The sequence below is a fragment of the Engystomops pustulosus genome, chromosome 1, assembly GCF_040894005.1.
Source record: "Engystomops pustulosus chromosome 1, aEngPut4.maternal, whole genome shotgun sequence".
Classification (NCBI taxonomy): domain Eukaryota; kingdom Metazoa; phylum Chordata; class Amphibia; order Anura; family Leptodactylidae; genus Engystomops; species Engystomops pustulosus.
Genome location: NC_092411.1, coordinates 120,518,954 through 120,535,349, shown reverse-complemented (window position 1 = coordinate 120,535,349; position 16,396 = coordinate 120,518,954). Strand labels below are relative to the sequence as shown.

Sequence of the window (16,396 nt, the reverse complement as noted above, 5' to 3'; positions counted from 1 at the left end):
AGGGATTTTTAATTTTTTTTTTGAGGTAAGGAACTGAGTTTTGAACTGTAATGTGAACTTAGCCTTATAAATGATTTCAGATTCACTTCATACTGTGGTGGATTACCCCTTTTTACTTCTTCGTTGGTTTTTATTCATTACCATTGGAAGTCCATTGAAGTCAATAGGGAAAAATAGGACGTCCTATTCATCTGCCTTCAAACCCAAACTTTAGCCAACACACACATGGAAACTGGCCCTGGGATACTCTTCACCAGCATCAGCTAGTTGTATTCATCATTCACAGTGTTGGTTTGCTCTACACTGTCCATTATTAGTATCAGGCAGCGCTGGTGCAGCATTACCTAGAGGATTACACTCGGATGTGATGAGGACCCTGCGCGGAGCATTGTTCCCAGCATCATCCGCTGCAACAGCAGCCTCCATAGACAATTGGGGAGAGACAATAGAATGGGAGCACACGGCGCAGTCACCGTCTATCCCGGAGCCGGGGACATCGTCCTAACCCCAGCGCATAAAACAATACATGCTGCCTGCCGAGAAGGCACAATAAAGCTTCACAAGGATTGAATAAGATGCCTCGTCCGAGGCCCCACCTCCCCCGGCTGTCAAGCTGTGTTGTGTGCCAGGAGTCCCCGCCCCCTGGGCTGTCACACTGTGTTGTGTGCCAGGAGTCCCCGCCCCCTGGGCTGTCACACTGTGTTGTGTGTCAGGAGACGCCGCCTCTCTGTGCTGCCGGGCGGTGTGTGTGTCAGGAGGCCCCGCCTCTTCCTCCTCTCAGGTTAGGTTGCCTCCCTCTTTTGTGAGTTATAGCAACTGTTGCCTTGTGAATCCAGCGCCATAGCCACCGTAGTCCTGGCGACTGTTACCCATCAACAACAACTACTCCTCTCCTCCTCATCCTCCTCCTCCTCCACCACCACCATCATCACCACCACCACCTCTCCAACCTCATCATCACCATCCTCCCCATCACCCACAACAACCAGCACCAACAACAACATTGTACTCCACAGCCAAGGTGAATATACTCCTCTTCTTCTTGTTGTCGTGCCTGTGTGTGCTGATCGCGCTGTGCAGCGGGGTAGTGGAGCCTCTCTCTGGTCTCTGCCAGTGTCTGTGTAATGTCTGGCATCGGTGGGGGAGGAGAGCAGGGGGCATTTATTGGGTTAAGCAGCCCCTGTGCTCTGTATGTAATGGGGAATGGCAGAGGCAGGCGAATGTGCGGATGAGGATGCTGTCACTCCTCTCTCTGTGGGAAGAGGATGTTGGCTTCTCTTTGTTGTAACCCTTGCTGTGTCGGAAGGGCATCCACATCATCGCCGGCCAAGTACTGAAGGAGTTAACCGCGTCTTCCTTTGTGCTTCAAGACTCCATTCAGGATGTGCACCCCTAGGACATTATTTACTGGAGGGGGAGGGAAGGGGTCCCTAGTGAGTTTTACAGGTGCACATTGTCTGTCCCCAGGTCCCTTATTAACCCCTCTGCACCAGACAATGACTTGATGATGAAGGCTTTGTGAGCACCATGTGACAGATGAATGAGATGTTGCTCTGTGTAGTAGGGGGCCTGAGTACTTGTGAGGGCCTAGCAGCAGCTCATCTGCCCCTTACTTCTCCCAGCTCTATTTGCCCATTTCTCTACTGAAAGCTGAAATTGAAGACTGCTTGATCATAAAGAATGCATGAAGCTTGTGAACTTGAAACGTCTGGGTGTCTTATCTTATGACGCGTTTCACATGTTGGCAGAGACACCAGCAGGGCTGGCGTGGAGAATTTCCTACTCCTTTTATTGATCTCTTGTTTAATGGCTTAAATCATTCTCAGCTATAGATTTTGGAACTGTCTGTAAGACCCTGTTCACATCACAGTACAACCTTCCATCACATGTGTACATTGGGAATATTTCCCTGACTTCATCTGGTGATATTTAGGCATAGGGTGGCATATGCCATCCTTAGGCTCATATGCATGCCATTCAGTACACTTTTTTTTTTGGTGGGGGGGATGCCACCAGTATACATGGGCCCGATTAAAGCAATAAAGACACACTTGGCCTCTGTCAGGTGAATGGTACCCTAGGGACATGTTTTGTGGGAATGTGATGTGAACAGGGCCTCATACACAGCATATTGTTAACATGTTGCTTTATGCAGGATATAAAATCTACATGCTTGTTTTACCATGTGATATTTTGAGGGAAACAAAATGTCATCTATGCTATTGTGTGTAAGGCTAGAGCCAGAGAGTGACTTTTTTTTGCAGATGTTTCGGATTATGTTGTATATCATGTGTAAATTAAACCATGTTGGACAAGTGAGATGACCTAGACTTCTATGGGATCTGAAACTTGTCAATCTGGAAGGTGATGACGGTATTTCCCAGTCTAAGCTCTGTGTACATAGTCATATATATTGGTATCGGATCCCTGCCTTCCTGTAGCGCTACTATCAGGTGTACAGTATTGAACAGTATACTACAGGGACTCTCTGAATGACTATGATGTCAGAAGTCTGGGTCCAGGGGCAGTCTTCAGTCTAGAGAATACTACTGCTTACCATGTATTTTAAGGACTGAATATACACATGTATATTGGGCTTGTCTTGTCTTGATACATGTTTAGTGGTATCATACTTTTGTAGAAATGTCATCATTGTTATGAATGGTTCCTTTCTGACTTGCACTTGTTATTAATATATGTAAAATTGTAACGTAAGTGTCCAACTGTTCAGATTGCTTTCAAAATGGAGATGCCAGCCCCTCTTCTTGCCCGCTGTGTAAACCCAGAAGACTTGCTTGTTTGTTTTCCAGATCTTTTTTTTCTTTCTCAAGCACTTTCACACGCAGATTACTCTCTTCATTAAACCTACTTCATTCTCTGCAGTTGCAGAGTATTTCCTGGAACACACACAAAGGCTGCATCTGACTTCTCAGGAATAGGGAGATAGACAGAGATATGATGGCACCTGAATTACAGCTGAGTATGTTACGTAAATGAAGGTAGACATTGTGGCAGGTTTAGAAGCCTAACTTGCGGCTTCCTGACCCTTTATGATCTTTATGGCTGTTCATCTGTGCTTTTCTCTTCCATAGAATTCAGGCAGTCCACTCTAAAAAACTGATTTCGTGCAATTTTCAGAACCAGATATTTAGCCAAATTAATATTTTTAAAATTATCAAAATTTTGAAAACTATTGGGTTTCTTTTGGGAACCATGTGAAAAAAACGATACAGGTTCAATACACCGACACAAAAGGGACTGAATACAGATGCATTTTATTGTGGACTCACGATAAACATGCCTGTGTGAATGAGCGCTTAGAGAAATGCTGTCAAAATCTACTTGTGTTATGAGGCAAAGGAATTGTCCTATCAAACACTTATCCCCGACCTAGAGGATTGTGTGAACAGGAGACTGAAATCCCTGAGTTTAGTGTTCTGTCAGCTACATATAAGTGAATGGAGTTATTGTCACACAAGTGACCCACTGCTTGATTCACTGGGAAAGTTCCCTCTCATTTGTTGAAGGTTCTAGCAGGTGAACCCCCAGCAATCTCACACTTATCCCTTGTTCTGTGGGTATGTGTTTATGGTAAGACAATCCATTATAAGATATGTGTCAAATTAGTCTTACAGTTGGAAATCTGCTAAAATACAAAAATAACTACTACTTACTTCTGCTGTGTGCTGCCAGTTTTCCCATGTTAGACCCCTTTCACATGTACTTTGTAGGAATGTATATTTGCAGCCCTATAGACGCCTACAGCCCCCAACCGCGGTACAGTGGGCACATATGTGTGCCATCGTTCTGTGGCATCCACAGAAAAAAGATAGAGCATGCTCTATATTTTCACATGTTTACGGCTGGGCACCGTGCCTATGGATATGGGCCTGAACAGCATGTGACTTTATGCCGGGCAAACATGCGTTCATTTAAAAGAGGCCATAGGCCGGCTGCACATGTGCAGCCCATGGAAAAGGGCCTGCATGTTGATCCCACATACTGCACAGCCTTGCAATAGCTGGGAGTACTTACATTATACAGAAATATGACACAAGGGATCCTTGTTGGCTGGCTGAACTGCAGCATTAGCATTGTAATTCGGCCGGCAAACAGGGAGCCCTTGCATCATATTTTTGTGTGATGCAAGGACTCCCGTCCTGTGTGGTTTGTTCAGTCCATGGTATCGGATTAATATACAGGCCAATTCCCACCTAAGACTGCGATATATGACGTCTTTATTACTGTAATGTACATAACTGCAAATTGCAGTTATAACACAATCCCTTCACAAATACTGCTCTGTTCAGTAAGGAAGTGAAAAAAAATTATTTCATGTGTGCACAATGTAGAGTTTTCATAGTGCATAAAAAAAGTCTCCATGTTTCTTTTCACTCTTAATATTATCCAGCATCTGAGCAAGAATCATTTCTGTAGACCTAATGTTTGCAGAGCCCAAACTGGTTAAAGGGGTATTCCGGGAATATGAATGTCTGACTCAAAAACCCATGATGATGAGTACAGCAATACTCAATGTCATTAGTCACAAAACGGAGCTTAAATAGTTTGATTTTATGATTTACAAAATTTATGGCCTCTCTAAAGTAGGTGGAGTTATCACTAAGATGGCCGACCACTGGAAAATACAAGTCCCATGATCCTTTAGTTCTCAGTAACTCCTCCTACCTCTTATACTCTGCTCCCTGTGATGATGTAACAGGTTTTCTTGCTCTGTTACCATAGTAATAATGTGTAACTGCCATCACCAAAACACTGGCCATACTGGATGCACTGCAACCAACCGACTACAGCCAAACGTAGTGGTGATCACATGACCTGCCCAGGCAGGTGCAGGACATGTGATGTGGACATGTGACTAGCGGCCATCTTCTGTTATGCGACGGACCGCGCGGAGGCAATTAACGGACTGATTAAAGGGCCAGTAACATTTTAATTCTTCATTACAGTCTATGTCACCAGCATTTTCTGCTAAGGGGAGCAAAATTTTAAATAACAACTAATTACACATTAGCTTATAATTTGAGTGCCCACTTGTATATGAATTATGCTGATTCCTGGAATACCCCTTTAATTATTTGTGATGCACCACGGAAGAAAGGATGCTGCAATTACACCTATGTGTTATGTTATCCGTATGGGTTGGGATGCTACACAACGCACCTGTACGAGAACGCTACTAAATGACTAATAGGAAAATTAACCACATTATACAGCAGACTTTTTTATTAGTATTTTTACATCCCCTTTTCATTTGTTTTATGTGTTGTAATTTCTTTGGCCAAACCTCCTAGAAAAAACCTTCTTTTATACTGTTTAACCTACCTTATTTTGAGCCTTTGGCAAACCCCCCAATATTCTAATATATACCGGTACTTGCCATGTAATGTACATACAGACCCAGTCTGCTGGAGTGCATGGCAGTCTTGCAGAGGGTCTCTTCACTCTGTCCTATCTCTGTGATATCAGTATGATCTAATATGGCATATTTGTAAAGAATTAGGACCAATGGAAACCCTCATAATAGTGGTTATCTTTACTTTTATGGTATGGATTTATCATGATCAGTACTGACTATGGTAACCCAATAAAGACATTCGTGTTGCATCACATATTTTTTTATTACTATTGTTTTAGGTTTTGTAACTTTGAGTCTTCTATAGTGTGTCTGGTATGTAACCTGTTTGCAGTCTCATTTGGGAGTAGAGAGCGTTCCCATTACACAAAAAAAGTTGAACCTATGATGCAATCATTGGTTAATTAGAGCAATCACCAGGGGCCATATCATGATGTCAACAGTTTTTCTTAGATATATTTAGGTTCATTCCTTTCACTGCTCAAAAGTTACTTATAGGTTGATGAAATAGTGGTTTGTGGTATCAATATAAAGCAGTGAGAGTACATTTTCTCGGTAAATAGATTGGCTGTCGACCTTTGCTATTTATGCCTACATTTATGCTGTGACTGTTGCATCCGTGTATGTAATGGAGTGCAGTCGGGGGCGTAACTAAAGCGCTAGCAGCCATAGCAACCACTATGGGGCCCACAGTGTCAGGGGGCCCCAGCATCCAACCTGACATACTAAAGAGTGGAGGATGTGCATCATTATATCCATATTATGCTGCACTTTGTACATCATAATATGTATATAACATATATGTGATGTATATATGCTGCATCTGCGATGTCTATATGCTGTATATGTATACGGTGTATGGCGTCTGCATATACTGTATGTGTGTATATATGCTGTGTGTTTGCATATGTCACTGTGTGTGTGTATATGCTCTATATGAGTGTGCATAAGTGTATAAATGTGTGATTGTAACTTACATGTGTGAGTATATAAATATGTATAATTTTTAAGTGGGAAGGGGGGCCCCAAGCCAAAGACTGCTATGGGGCCCTGCCACTCCTAGTTACGCCACTGAATGCAGTGGTTGAAACCTCTTTTCTTTTACAGTAAGATTTTGGAGATTATTATTTTTGTGTACATTGCAATATATTATGGCTAAATTCGACAAATAGCCTAATTAACCTAATGGGGGACATTTATCATATTCCAGCACATTGTGCCCCTCCACCAGCTGGGCAGGCCTTGCCCAGTGTAGAATTGTGCAGGCTATAGCGAGTATACAGGCGCTTGCCGCTACACGTCCACTTGGTGTGGGAGTGGTGTAAAGATGAGAAATAATTGCAAATCACTGGTATACTAGCTCTGAAATAAGGCCACCCAATAAGTGTATTTGAAAGGGAGATGACCTATCAATATAACGTTGGTGAGGATGCCTCTCCTAGAACTCCCATCTATCAGCAGAGTAAAGGGCCTTTTTTATTTCGGTGTCTGCGATTTCACATCCACCACTACCTTCTGCAGATCATTGCCATTCTCGTAAATAGACTATAGTACCAGACACAGCCACTAAACAGGGAATTGCATTATTCCAGGTTTGCAACGAAGAGAAGCAGCTCCTTTAGTCAGCTAAGCTTCAGATATTATAACTAGAGATGAGCGAGCACTAAAATGCTCGAGTGCTCATTATTCGAGACGAACTTTTCCCGATCCTCGAGTGCTCGTATCGAATAACGAACCCCATTGAAGTCAATGGGAGACTCCAGCATTTTTCACTGAAAGAACACATTGAAAGAACACCGAAGAACACATTGCAGATGTTTCCGTACATCTGCTAACTTATCTGAAGACACGTGTGCTGAACGGTGTTCTTCACAATAGTATGTGAAGAACAATATGTGTGAAGAACACATTGCAGATGTTTCCATACATCTGTAATGTGTTCTTCACATACTATTGTGAAGAATACCGTTCGGCACGCGTGTCTTTGGATAAGTTAGCAGATGTATGGAACATCTGCAATGTGTTCTTCACACATATTGTTCTTCACATACTATTTTGAAGAACACCGTTCGGCACGCGTGTCTTTGGATAAGTTAGCAGATGTACGGAACATCTGCAATGTGTTCTTCACACATATTGTTCTTCACATACTATTGTGAAGAACACCGTTCGGCACGCGTGTCTTTGGATAAGTTAGCAGATGTATGGAACATCTGCAATGTGTTCTTCACACATATTGTTCTTCACATACTATTGTGAAGAACACCGTTCGTCACGCGTGTCTTTGGATAAGTTAGCAGATGTACGGAACATCTGCAATGTGTTCTTCACACATATTGTTCTTCACATACTATTGTGAAGAACACCGTTCGGCACGCGTGTCTTCAGATAAGTTAGCAGATGTACGGAACATCTGAAATGTGTTCTTCACTGTATTCTTCACTTAAATGATCCTGTGTTCACTGTTTTCATTGTATTCTTCACTGTTCTTCACTGTGTTTTCTTAAGTAAATGCTCGATCTTGAGCGGGCAAAATAGTCGTCCGAGCAACGAGACTTTTCGAGTACGCTTATACTCGAACGAGCATCAAGCTCGGACGAGTATACTCGCTAATCTCTAATTATAATGAAATCACCAAGTAAATAAACATATTTATATACACTTTATTTAGCATGTAACTATTTTTTCTGAATCCTCGTCTGATTTGTCTACTCATACTTTATTGCATGTTATCGTAATCTTTGTAGAGAGTTTGGGCCTACAATGTTAAATGACCATATCCCAGTATATATTGTTAAAAACGCATTTTACACTTTTTTCATATTGTAGTTTTCCATGAAAATGTACATGAAATGTTAATTTGTAAATTGGTTCGCTTATTCTATACATTAGTTTTTTTTTTTCTTCAATTTTTGTGGCTTTTGGGGCATTAAAAAATGCCAAGAAATCAGTTAGTTTGGCGGCATCAACAGAGTAGTCAATTTAAAAGACCTAGTACTGGCATCACCTAGTAAGGGATGCCAGTACCTTAACATTAATACATAACAGAGTATCATTTAGAGAAACCTCAGTTGTTCTTTATGTACAAATGCTCACTATTTAGCTACTTCCCTAAACTGACACTGACTGTAGTGTCTTATTATGAACTAAATAGTAAGCTTTACCCCCACATTATGGGGGGGGATTTATCACAAGAGCAGGACTGTTCTAGTTGCCCATGGCAACCAATCAGAGCTCAGCTTTAATTTTCCCACAGCTGTTTATAAAATGAAAGCTGATCCATGATTGGTTTCCATGGGGGACCACAGCAGTTTTACCTCAGACACTTCTGATAAATCTCAATCATTGTGTCTGTAGGAATAATGGTGCTTTCTACACATAAGTTCCACTAATTTATATATATATATATATTTTTAAATCAGATAATTTTTATCAACCACTTAACCAATTTTGCATTTTCGTTACACAGTCAATAGCTGTTGATCACCAGGACAATCCACTGGACTCCTAACCACAGAGAGGGCCCACATTTGAATCAATAAATCTATAGAAATATATATACAGTATTAAGTCTATAGAAATATATATTATTCTATAATAATATGAATCAATAAATCTATAGAAATATATATATTATTCCAGAATAATATATATATTGCTATAGATTTATTGATTCAAATGTGGGCTCTCTCTGTGCTTATGAGTCCAGTGGATTGTCCTGGTGTCGACAGCTATTGACTTATTTTACAAATTGTGCAGTGTTTTTTTCCCAGCTCACCCTACTCCAAAACTGAATGAGCGGAATATATGAAGACTGGTGTTTTCTAATGAGAATCAGTGGTGCAAGGTGTGTCTGATATACTAAGAGGCTCTGGAATGAATCGCTGCCAGGTTGGAACTGTTAAGACTAGGTCTGATTTTGCAGATATATCAGCTATAGTTTTCACCTTTGATGCAAGTGCCCGCCCTAGTCTCACCCACCTGTCGCCATGCCCAAAGTGGTTAGCATGGTGGAAAACTGTTCAAAGCAGGGGGAGATGGGGCCTTATACAGGCAGTCCCCAGGTTACATACAAGATAGGGTCTGTAGGTTTGTTCTTAAGTTGAATTTGTATGTAATCGGAAATGTATATTTTATCATTGTAATCCCATGCCAAATTTTTTTGGTTTCTGTGACAATTAAATTTTTAAAAATGTTGGGTTGTCATAAGAATCAGGATTAACAATAAAACTTCATTACAGACACCTCTGAAAACTGTTATAGTTGCTTATTGTAGTCTAAGGCTAAAGTACAGTAAATTACCAACATCCAGAGGTCCGTTTGTAACTAGGGGTCGTTTGTAAGTCGGGTGTTCTCAAGTAGGGGACCGCCTGTACATGTCTTCTCTGCCAAAAACCTGTTTATGTCACTTAATTTTAAGTTGACTCATTTTAACATCCTGAGATGTTAGTCTGCTTTACGCTCCACCATCCTACTTTTTAAAAAGGCTGGCTAAGCATCAGCTAACCAGGACAAGCATATCCACTTTTCAATAACGGGATTGGTGATGTAACAATGTAAAATGCTGTCAAATTTGTGTTCATATAGCCAATGAAGCTGACACTTTTGATGGGTTACTGCGCTTTGTAGTAAATCCCCCCCCCCCCCCCCCATGGCCTTTTTCACGAAGAGAGGCTTACCAAAGAGCAAATGTTATATATGTCCAATAAGTGATGATAAATAGCAGATGCATGGAGTTAGTGTATGTTGCCAGAAACATCCTCTGTAATTTGTATGCCATGAAACTCAAGAAGACAGCTTTAATAATAATCCTAGATTTACTACAGAGTCTGCTAGAAACTCCATGGATTCCTCTTCATATGTATCGAAAAGTAGCTGCCCAGTCTCTCCTAGGGAAAACCATCTGTTCGCACAGTTTGTGTAAATAATAATGGGAATGAGTTAAACTATAGTTTAATCTGAATGTATTTTCTCCGAGGAAAGTGAGTCCAAATTTATTTCCCAGTAATTGTTTTTATATCTAATTGAGTTGTACATTGTTTACTTACTTCTACAGGCTGAGTGGGGAATTACAGATTTTATTTTACAGCCAGCTGATTTTAAATAGAATTTTTCTTCCATGGACAACAACCCATTTTCTACTCTCTCCTACTTTACTGGATTGCTTCCATGTGTGGAAGAAGAAAATATGACAATGGATATAAAGTATGTAGATACATTCCCTAATAGACAGACACTGCCAGCCATGTACTTATGTGTCTATTCTATTATTTCCAAAGGCTTAGTGTATTGGCTACAACAGGATTTATGGTTAGAGAAGTAGGTTTTATGCCCATTGTGGACTTTTGTGCATCCACTAAATCGCTACAATGTTCCTTTTATATACTTGTTATTTGTGGCATTAGGGTTTGCTACTATCAGGTGAATGTCACCCCCCCCTTCTCCAATAAGGATCTTTTTTTATTATTTTGTGTAAGGACAGATGGTGGCTTTTAACAGGTGTCACTTTCATTCCTAATACATTGTGTTGGGACTTCCAGAGGCTCACAAAGGGGTTGTCCCAAGCAGGTGGCATGCTATTCTTTTGTCATTATCAAGATCTCTGTACGCAGCTAATTATTTTCCCAGGCGCTGAGGACACAGAAAATGCTGTGTCTTATCTTCACATTTTAATTCCTGCCCCTAACAAGAGGACACATGTGACCCTGTATATTGGTGTCACGAGAGGTGTTTACAGTACACTTCCATTTATATGCATGTCAAAGCCTTAGACAAATATAGATGTATATATGGGTTACTACCAGTGAGAAGAATGCTTGGCCATGCTTATTGGTGTTATGTTTTACCTAAAAGTATAAATTCAGTTAACTGCAACAAAATGAATATTTCTGGTATTAAAAAAAAAACTTGAAAAACTGTTCTGCAGATATCCCTTATGGGGAGGGTGAGATGGAGAAGCTAACATTGGGATTCATCTACATTGGGGCACATTTACTTAACTGGTCCTGCGCGTTCCCTGATCTGGAGTGTCAGACGAGAATGCACTGTGCCGCGATTCACTTACATCGTGCGCCCGATATCCTGCATGTGTCGTTCCCCACTCAGGTCCGCCGGAGTTCACCATCTTCTTCCCGGTGCATGTAAGTGCTTGGGCTTGCGACCCAATTTTAAAGTTAAATCCCGCGCTTTGTCCGAATCAGTCGGATCGTCCGACGGCCCACCCCGCGATTTCTGACGATGAAAGCCGGCGCCAATGTGCCAAAATCCGATCACATGCGACCCAATCCCCTTCTAAATCCCTGTCCCAGCAGCGCGATCCCCGAAAATGCTGGAAAACCCGACGAAAAAGCGGCTGTGGGACCCTTAGTAAATAAGCTTCATTGTGTTTATGAATACACTCTTTGGGAAATAACATTTAGTGAATTAAATGGATTTTTTGCTCTGTTCATTCTTAAAGTGGACCTGTCAGGTAATTTCTGACAACAACATACAGAGAGAGAGTGATGCTGAGCTCTGTGGCATAGTAAAAGTGTAGTGTAAAAATCTGAAAAACTTCCACTTGCCGTCATGTAGCTCTTTTCTGCTTTTGTGTACCCATTTTTTTTACTTCCCACCTTCCAAAAGCCATAAGTTTATATAGCTGTATGAGGGCTTGTTATCTACAAGACAAATTGTACTTCTTAGTAGCACCATTTTATGTTCTGTTAACCAGGAAGCTGGAAAAAATTCCAAATGCAAGCTTTGTTTTACAGCTTTTACCGTTTCCAAATTAATAATTCATCCTCATTTATATAGTGGCATCTTATTCCACAGCGCTTTACAGATCATAGGGTACATGAACAAAATAAGACATTACAGCGTAATAAGATTGTCAGATGAAACAACAGGAGTCAGGGCAGTGATCACAAGAGCTTACAATCTATGAGGAATGACACATACTTTTGTTTCCTTGGGTTGGGAAGATCATGGAAATACCAAAAATGATTAGTTTTGTTATGTTTTATGCCTTTGGTACATACAGCAGTATATTTCTTCTCTATCTGTAAAAGAATATAGCTATTGGTGGGGCTCTAACCGCTAGGGTCCACATAAATCCTGAAAACTGAGGTCATGTGCTGCCATCCACTGCTTGGTGAGCAATGTTGTTGTGTAGAGGAGAGTGAGGAGGCCGAGGTGCTGAATCATATCTGTTCCCTTTATTCTCTTGTTCTCCAGACCCCACAGGTCATAAATTGATAGTATAATAATGATATGGTATTGATTTATGAGAAGAGAGCACTGTTAAGATAACAGAAATTATTAATATTTTTTAATACCATTTTGGCACAAAATCTGAAGATTTTGAAATTGCACATCCAAGTGATCTGCTGAATTACATCCGAGACATCCGTTTTGGTGCTAGGTAGAGCACTCCTGGAATGATCTTAGGAGCTTTCCATAACAACTGACCTTTTTTGAGGGGCTTCTAAGATTTTGTGCTTGTGAGCCTATGTGAACGGAGTTTAATGTCTGATAATATTTTTTGGGGTCTCTAATAAAACATAACCTTTGTTTTATGATTATCCCGTGTCATGTGAATAATGGGCATTGCTAAATAGTAGAAAAAAAGGGTTGACGAATATTCCGAATGCTGGTTAGCTACCCGAAATATATATGCGGCATAGTGTACTAGTTCTTCTTACAATTTAGTACAGCAAAGCTTAATATATCTCATATAATAAAAGATATGAGGTGAGAAAGTTAAAGTACTTTTATTCCCATGTGCACCTGGGAATAAAATTACTTTAACTTTTTCACCTTAAATCTTGCTGCCACTCCTTTTATTTTTAATTTATTGTGGGACCCATGTCAAGGTTCCGGAATTTGAACCCAAGTCTGAGATATATATATATATACACACACACACACGGCAACAACAAATATATATAGCAGACCATTTTCAACCCCCATCTTTAAAATCCATTTTTATGAACTATTTTTATTTTTCTGTTAATAGAGCTGTAGGAGGGCTTGTTTTTTGTGTAACAAATTGTACTTATTACTAACAGTATTTCATATTCAATGTTACTGGGAAGCTGGAAAAAAAAACTCAAATTCAATGAAAAAAAAACACATTTGCTTCATTTTCAGACAAAGACAAGACAAAGTTTTTACAGTCTTCATTGTGCACTCCAAATTAGACCTCTACTTTATTCCTTGGGCCAGTACAATCTGAGGAACACCAAATGTATTTAGGTTTTATTAGGTTTCAGTAGAAAAAGATTCATTCAAATTTTTTTTCTTCATGTTCCGTATTCTGACCGTAATAACTTTTTCCTGTTTAAGCGTTCAGACCTGTTTAAGGTGTGTTATGTGTTGCAAAATGTAGTTTCTGAAATGGCGTGGAGGGGTAGGCACCTTCTTATATACTTTATGGTTAATGGTTGGCAGGAATGTTTCTGGTTGCAGTGTTTAGCCATTGTGAAAGGGCTCGCCAGAGGGCCCCCACCTTTTAAGTACTTGATTATTTTTGAAGAAAACTGGGCTTATGATAGAGCACCACCAAAGGAAAATAATGGGTCCAGTGAAGTCTGCACTTAAAATCCTCTGATTGTTGAGGTAGTTTTTTTTAAAACTTTTTCTTGGTGGTGGTTAAAAAGATCATTAATTCTGGTTTAGGGTGTGCAACTTTTTTTTCCGTCCGTTCACCGTACCATAAAAATAATATGTTATCTTTATTCTATGGGTCACCACGATTATGACAAAAATTTTATATATATATATATAAAACGCTTTTTTATGGTTGGCTTGTTTTGCAGAATACAGGCGGTCCCCTACTTAAGGACACCTGACTTAGATACGACCCCTAGTTACAAACGGACCTCTGGATTTTGGTAATTTACTGTACTTTAGTCCTAGGCTACAATAAACACATATAACAGTTATCAATGGAGCCGGTAATAAGATTTATTGTTAATCCTGGTTCTTATGACAATCCAACATTTTTAAAATCCAATTGTCACAGAGACAAAAAAAATTTTGACTGGGGTTACAATAATAAAGTATACGGTTCCGACTTGCATACAAACTCAAAGCAAATTTCTCACAAATGGGTTCTATACAGGCAGTCCCTGGGTTACATACAAGATAGGTTCTTATCTTGTATGTAACCCGCAAAAATGTTTTTGCGTCACCGTATATTAATGGACATACCATTTTTATTTTGTTTACAGAGCTGTTTTAGGGCTTGTTTTTTTTTTTGCGGGACAAGCTGTACTTTTTATTGGTACCATGTCAGGATAAATGATACTTTTTTATCACTTTTTATCCTGTTTTTATGAGGTCAGATTTAAAAATATCCTAATTTTATTTTTTTTTTTCTTACAGCGTTCACCGTACAGGTTTAGTGACAATGTTATTTTATTGTAAGGTTATATTGTACGAACTTAGTGATACTCAATATGTAGTGTGTTTTGGTGATTTTCACTTCATGTTGTATTTGATTTTTATACAGGATGGGGCATCAGTGGACTTTTATTTCTTTTTTTTTTTTAACTATATGACTCTTTTACTTTGTCCTAGGATGGGACATGAAAAAGTGATCATTTGTTCAGTCTAATATACTGCAATACCAATGTATAGCATTTTGCATAGGCTGACAGCAGCAATGTTAGATTGTGCTGAAAACAGGTTTCTACTGAGGACAGCCCTGGGGTTCTTCATCGGACTTCAGGGCGGTCATAGCAACAATGCAGGGCACGGAGGGTGACGATCACCCCGGTAATGCCCTATAGACACCACCGGGTCTATAGGTTTAAAAAGCTGGCTGTTACTGCGGGAAACCCAGTTTTAACATATTGCCCGGACCCCACAATTTTGATGTAGTTTTTGAAGCCAAAAGCAAGTTAGGATCATAATGGACAAGAACAGGGAGGTGCTCTTGTTTTCACTCCACTTCAAAAACGGCATATGGAAAATAGAACGTGTGAACGCACGTCAGGCACAAGTCATGGAATCAAGGCTTATAGTGCCAGGGGAAATATATCAGTTTGGAATGCATTGTAGTTATTCTTTTTTTGTTGAGTTGGAAATGGTTTAATTAAGACATTTTATTACTGGTAAATTCATTCACTTTAGTTTTTATTGACTAACCTTTCTTTGGATTTTTGTTGTAGAATGTATTTATTTTTACTTGTATATACATTGTATCTGTTCATTGAAGGTAGACCTATTATCACTACATTTTAGCCATTTATCTAAAATTTTTTTATTATTGCAAAATCGCAAGACGGCGTAATATAAAAAATCCTGCCAATTAATTGCAATTTTTCCTTTTTCTGTGAACAACGTGATATTGTTTTTGTCATTGTGTGCCTCATCCAGTTTACATGCTGAGTGAGCTTTACAAACAGCAGAGATTTCAGAATAAATTAATCATTAACTATTAACACCAGGTGTAGCTCCTTCCCTGCGCAGAGTAAACAGCACAACATATCTACTTGTAGCTCGGCTGGTGACATTTATAAAAACCCTCTCCTGTCAAAACATCTGCAGGCTGAATTCAGCCAGAAAAGATTTGTGTTTGTTTTCCATGAATTTTATTTATTTAGTTATAAGTAAGTTTCAGCTATATCTTGATTGATGGTTGTCAGCTTTTAACTGCCCATAATTGCCACAATTTTTCCCCAAATCAATAGCTTTTTCTAATAAAAAAGGGCACTTGCAAATCGAAAGTGAGTAGATTTTCAGTAGCAAAGTTTTTTTGTATACTATCTATAAAATATTTATTCTTTGCACCTCTAAATTTTATTTTGACAAGAATTGTTACTTCACTGGTTAAACTTAAACAGTCTGAACTGTCTTTTTAGATACTTTTTAATATTATTTTCCCATATTGTTGTGAGCATTTTTCTAATATACTTTAATATACTGCAAAAAAGTACAGGCTGCAAAGTCCACCCTTCGTAACAACTTTTATCTCTCAGTTGATATTCTGTATACTGTGTGTCTATGGAAGCTGACTGTGCTGCTTTCTGTGTGTTT

The 16,396-nt window shown here is 39.6% G+C and overlaps 1 protein-coding gene across 8 annotated transcripts in view; it reads left to right on the top strand.

Moving 5' to 3' along the window:
• Window positions 1-776: 776 nt before the first annotated feature.
• Window positions 777-16,396, top strand: part of RFX3 (regulatory factor X3) — a 166,804-nt gene continuing 151,184 nt past the window's right edge. For 6 of the 8 annotated variants that reach the window (XM_072151771.1, XM_072151743.1, XM_072151736.1 and 3 more), the window contains exon 1: window positions 778-1,021. The gene's annotated coding sequence lies outside the window, so the exon portion shown is untranslated. Of the gene's footprint in view, window positions 1,022-16,396 lie in introns of all 8 variants that reach the window. The other 2 variants (XM_072151751.1, XM_072151726.1) reach the window with 1 other exon arrangement.